The sequence below is a fragment of the Hevea brasiliensis genome, chromosome 3 (genome assembly GCF_030052815.1).
Source record: "Hevea brasiliensis isolate MT/VB/25A 57/8 chromosome 3, ASM3005281v1, whole genome shotgun sequence".
Taxonomy (NCBI): Eukaryota; Viridiplantae; Streptophyta; class Magnoliopsida; order Malpighiales; family Euphorbiaceae; genus Hevea; species Hevea brasiliensis.
The window spans coordinates 40,222,279-40,228,080 of NC_079495.1; the positions used below are offsets into that span (position 1 = coordinate 40,222,279).

At 35.1% G+C, this 5,802-nt stretch overlaps 2 non-coding genes across 2 annotated transcripts; one reads left to right on the plus strand and one right to left on the minus strand.

Annotated features, from left to right (window-relative positions):
- The first annotated feature begins 1,773 nt into the window (after window positions 1-1,773).
- Window positions 1,774-1,880, plus strand: LOC131179037 (small nucleolar RNA R71). The gene has a single exon (XR_009148044.1). It is a non-coding gene; the product is annotated as a small nucleolar RNA R71 (small nucleolar RNA).
- Window positions 1,881-4,766: 2,886 nt separating this feature from the next.
- Window positions 4,767-4,873, minus strand: LOC131178914 (small nucleolar RNA R71). The gene has a single exon (XR_009147921.1). It is a non-coding gene; the product is annotated as a small nucleolar RNA R71 (small nucleolar RNA).
- Between the last annotated feature and the right edge of the window lie 929 nt (window positions 4,874-5,802).

Here is a 5,802-nt window from a genome sequence, read left to right on the forward strand (position 1 = left end):
AATATTATAAATTCATGTAATTATGTTTTTGATGTAACTATCTATGAATTATGTTCATTAATAAATGTGAGCATTTCTCATTGAGTTGACTGTGATATGAATTGAATTTAATTTTGAGATACTGAAGTCAATTGAGAAATTGCTGAGAATATATTGGTAGTTGACTGAGAATGATGTGATGATTTTATTGGAAGTGTTTTTAACAGATTCAGAAGAACTGTTTTTCCAATTTACAGCCGGCACTCTGCTGGATTTTCTGTAAAATTTGCGGAAAGATTTAGATTAATCAAAAATTTTAAATAAATAAGTAAAAAGGGTAAATTGAATTGTGTGGTATATCTTGCTCAGCTACACTATAGACGAGTAAGGAGTGTCACATATTAGCTATTCTGTTGCACACCGGGAGACACATATGTGACCGATGGTGTGACGGCCCGAGGTACTTGATACCTAGTGCCAATTTACCTATTTATCCAGTCCAGTCGTCCAGTATAGGTTACTTGGGCAACCAAAAATGAAAGTGGATAAATTTAATGAAATAATGAATATAACAAGTACAAAATAAGTAAGACTACAAATACTCATCGAAAATTTGTTTGCAATGAGACATCAATACATTCACTGCATATTTATTTTCTGATATTTCTTTTTATTTTATTACTGGCACCACAAAGCATTATTGCTTAGCGCGTTGCTTTTGCCACGAGTAGGTTCTGGAGAGACCAACCGAGAGCCCAGTAGACCACAGACTGGGTGAGACCTTCTGTAGCTCTGCATAGTATTCGTGTCACCTCAGCGACGTCAGTGCATTGGTAGGACACTAGGTTTCATTTTGGGTATTTTGTAATTAACTTTTATTTTCTCATATGTAATTGAAACTTATAAAATGTATTTTGGTATTAATGTAAATAGTGAAAATTATGTTTATGAATGAAAAAGTGAATATTTATTCATGACTTTTATATGATTATCATATGAGATGAATGATTGTGAAATGGAAATGTTGTTGAAAAAAATATTGAGATTTTGTTAATGAAATGGAGTTTGGATTAATTGAAAATATTGGAAGTGTTTTTCACAGGTTCCGAAGAACTGTTTTCTCTATTTTTAGCTGGTACTCTGCCGGATTTTCTATAAAATTTACGGAACCTCAAATAAATTTATGATTTCAATAAATGACTTAAATAAATTATATTTCACAAATTTTACTCCATAACTATGAAAAAAAAAATAAATTAGGAAGAATAAAAATGATTGAATTAAAATAGGGTGTTTCAGTACACTTTGTGGCATATCTTGCTTGGCTAAACTGTAGACGGGTAAGGGATGTCACAATCTCACCATCCTGGATTATAAATATTAGAAAAGGGATCATACCTGCGTTGTGGTTGTCCATAATTTCCTACTGCATTAGCATGTTGCATTGATTCATCCTCTTGTAATGTAGGACACATGTCAGTAGCATGACCCGAACCCAAAAAAATTCTACATACCTTAACTGTTTGCATGTTCCCTACAGCCAACTGCCTCACCAAAGAAGTTAAATCAGAAATTTGTTTCTCAAGGTTAGATGTACTTACCTCATTAACCTTCTTAGGTGTGTGATCCATTCTCATTCCAAACTGCTGAGAGTTTACTGCCATGTTAGCAATTAGCCTCCTTGCTTCTTCTAGTGTCTTATCAACCAAAGCTCCTCCACTAGCAGCATCTATCATGCTGCGGTCCATTGATACATGTCCCTCATAGAAATACTGAATCAAGAGCTGCTCACTTATTTGATGATGGGGACAATTTGCACACAGCTTCTTAAATCGCTCTCAATACTCATACAAACTCTCTCCATTATACTGTCAGATGCCATAAATTTCTTTTCTTATGTTGGTAGCAAGGGAAGCAGGAAAATACTTCTCCAGAAATATCTACTTCATCCCATTCCATGAGTTGACAAATCCGGAAGGAAGGTAATACAACCAATCCTTAACTGTGCCTTCCAATGAGAAAGGAAAAGCTCGAAGCTTGATTTGATCCTCTAAAACTCCTTGAGGTTTCAAGCTGGAACACACAATATGAAATTCCTTTAAATGCTTATGTGGATCCTCACCTACAAGACCATGAAACTTAGGTAACAAATGGATTAGTCCAGATTTTAATTCAAAAGCAACATTTAATGCAGGGTACTAAATACACAAAGGCTATTGGTTTATGATAAGTGCATAATTTATTAATTTTACTCCCATGACAATTAGTATTTTTAGTGTGTTTTTTATGTTTAATTCAGTTGGTTAAAATATATTTATCATTTAGATATATTTTTACATAGTTGTGGAATAATTGTGCTAAATGGATAAATTTTTAGTATTTGACCTTTGCTATATTTTTCAGGTATCTAAAGTTATGGCTCTCTAAAATGATTGTTGTTTAATCCATTGAAAAGCTAAGATAGAGCACTTCAAATGAAAAAGAGGGACCAAAGCCCAAATCCATCTCCAAGGTTGACAAAATGAGCTATGGATCTATTGCAAAAGCCCAGACTCGATGGGTCACGACCAGTTTCAGTATTTATTTTGTATCTAGAGTTTCAGATGTCCAAATAAAGCAAGGCTAAGCCTAATTGAACCTTAAGAGCCACCTCTACCACTTCTATGAAGGGCTAGACGAGAGATGAGGCCATTTTAATTGTCAAAAATGGCAATGAAGTCATCACAATGGGCTGGACCATCTCATTGAACTAGTCGAAGTTTTTGGGCCATAACTTGGGCTGTAGACCTCGGATTTGGGTCCATGAGTACCTTTTGGAAAGCTAAGAAATAGGGCTACAACTTTCCTGAAAAGGGCAGAGGCAGATTTGAAAAGAAAGTCACTGAAAATCTGCCTTGATTCCAAAAATGTGAATCTGCATCTTGAATTTCAAAACCTTTCCTAGTTTGGTTTGGTTCTTATCTTTGGGATTAGGTTTTTTTAGTATAAATACATCTTTGGGCAGTAGCTAAGAACATCCCAATTCAGACCTTCATTCTCCATAGACACCATTCAGCAGCCTCTCCATTCGTCTTTTAGAATTCTTCTTTAGATTTGTTTATTTTATTTTTCTGTAAGCCATGAACATGAGTGGCTAAGTTTTTAATTCAGTTCTAGAGATTCAAGTTCTTATGTGTGATTTGTGAGATCAAGTTCTTAATTTAATTTATGTCTTTTTGAATATCTATTGTTTTCTGATTTAATTGTTTTTGATCTGTTGAATGATTTGTTAAAAAGGCCTATTAGTTGATTGTTTGATTTGATCAATTGCTAGTTCATCTTCATAATCTGTAATTGTTGTGTAAGATTGAACATGAGTAGTAATTAGGTTTTACTGATTATGATCCAAGTTTTCGATAATAACTAAAGGAAACAATATGATGGATTAAATGATTTATGCTTCATAAATTATTGTTCAGCTTAACTACTTCCTTTTCTTAAAGCCGTTATTAATTTGATGAGGATTGCTTAATACCAACTCAGTTAATAATTAGAGTCAATAAGAGTGTTGGGCTCGAATTGATGAGTATAGGGAAGTTAGGGGTTTACCTCGCTATTTGGTAAATCTACGTTAAGTATTTAATAAGAGATAATTGTATTTCTTTTGTCTATGATCAAATTAATGCATTAGAATGCGAATTACCTTGGACTGAAGTTTGTTTAAATTGAGATTTTCATATTTAGTTCTTTAATTTCTGATTTCTTCTGATTTTGTGTTACAAAATCCCCCCTAATCTTTGTTTCTTTCATTTTCCATTACACACAAGTATACGAAAATTAATAATTCAGTCTCTAGGGTTCGACCTGGATTTACCACTTGCTGCAGAAAATACTTCAGTACTGTTAATTTCAGTTAATTTAATTTCTGGTGGATTCGACACCCATCAAGAATTTTGGCGTCGTTGCTGGGGACTGAAATTTATTGGAATTCATGTTTTTGGTGTTAGGACATTTTGTTATTAATTCTGTTTGTGAAGTGTTGCTATTTTCAGGTTTTCAAAAAAAAAATTACAGTGTTATTATTTATTAATAATTTTGGTTAAATTTGGAGAGCGGCCCATACCTATTTTGAAGGAAACGACACTCTGATTAAGACCAATCAATCCATAGAATTCCTTGGCCCCACCCTCTTGAGGCCAAATTCGATTGTTTTCTAGGGTTTTAAGGCTTTTTTCTATTTTTACTTTAATTTCTTTTTGTTTGTGACAAGAATTTCTCAATCTGGTGAGTTGATCTTTGATCCAGAAGTATAAAAAATAGCTAAACAGTTGAGAAAATTGGCTAAGCAAGCTAGGCAGATTCCAAGTACATCTGAAGGAGTCCAATCTCTAAAGGAGCTAAGTTCGGATTCGGATTCAGAGTCAAGTTCTGGAAATGAGACCATGGCTACTGCTAGGACTTTGAAAGAGTTGGCTACTCCTGATCTAAACCAACAACCTTTGTGTATCTAATGCCCTACTTTAAATATTGCTTTTAAATTGAAATCTGGACTAATCCATTTGTTGCCTAAGTTTCATGGTCTTGCAGGTGAGGATCCACATAAGCATATAAAGGAATTTCATGTTGTGTGTTCCAGCATGAAACCTCAAGGAGTTTCAAAGGATCAAATCAAGCTTCGAGCTTTCCCTTTCTCACTGGAGGGCACAGCTAAGGATTGATTGTATTGCCTTCGTTCTGGATTTGTCAACTCATGGAATAAAATGAAGCAGATATTTCTGGAGAAGTATTTTCCTACTTCCCATGCTGCCAACATAAGAAAAGAAATTTGTGGCATCCGGCAGTACAATGGAGAGAGCTTGTATGAGTATTGGGAGAGATTTAAGAAGCTGTGTGCATGCTGTCCCCATTATCAAATAAGTGAGCAGCTTTTGATTCAGTATTTCTATGAGGGACTTCTACTAATGGACCGCAGTATAATAAATGCTGCTAGTGGAGGAGCTTTGGTTGACAAGACACCAGAAGAGGCAAGGAGGCTGGTTGGCAAATTCTCAACAGTTTGGAATGAGAATGGATCACACTTATGAAGGTTAATGAGGTAAGTACATCTAACCTTGAGAAACAAATTTCTGATTTAACTTCTTTGGTGAGGCAGTTGGCTGTAGGGAACATGCAACCTGTTAAGGCATATGGAATTTGTTTGGGTTCGGGTCATGCTACTGATTTGTGTCCTGCATTACAAGTGGATGAATTAATGCAACATGCTAATACAGAAGGACATTATGGACAGCCACAATTCAGGTATGATCCCTATTCTAATACTTATAATCCAGGATGGCGAGATCATCCTAATCTGAGTTATGGGAATCAATCAGTGCAAAACCGATACCATTAGCAGAGACAAGTGAATCAACCACCTCCACCTCCCTCAAATCAACGTATGTCACTTGATGAAATTGTTAAGGCTTTGGCTAACAATACACAACAGTTTCAACAGGAGACCAGAAATAGCATTCAAAGCATAGAGAGGCAGATTGGTCAATTAGCTTCATCTGTGAGTAAGCTGGAAGCTCAAGGTTCTAGAAGGCTTCCATCACAAATAGTTATGAACCCCAGAGAAAATGCGAGTGCTATACTATTACAAAGTGGGAAAGAAGTTGATAACCATACTCCACATGAGCTAATGAAAAAGAAAAAGCAAGGAGAAAAAGAGCCAAAAGAGTCTGAAGTTCCTGAAGTTAAGGTAAATACTGAACCTAAACTGAATCAGGTTAATAATTCTGTTCTTCCTCCATTCCCATGTAGGTTGGCTAAAAATAAGAAAGAAGAATAAGAGAAAGAAATTTT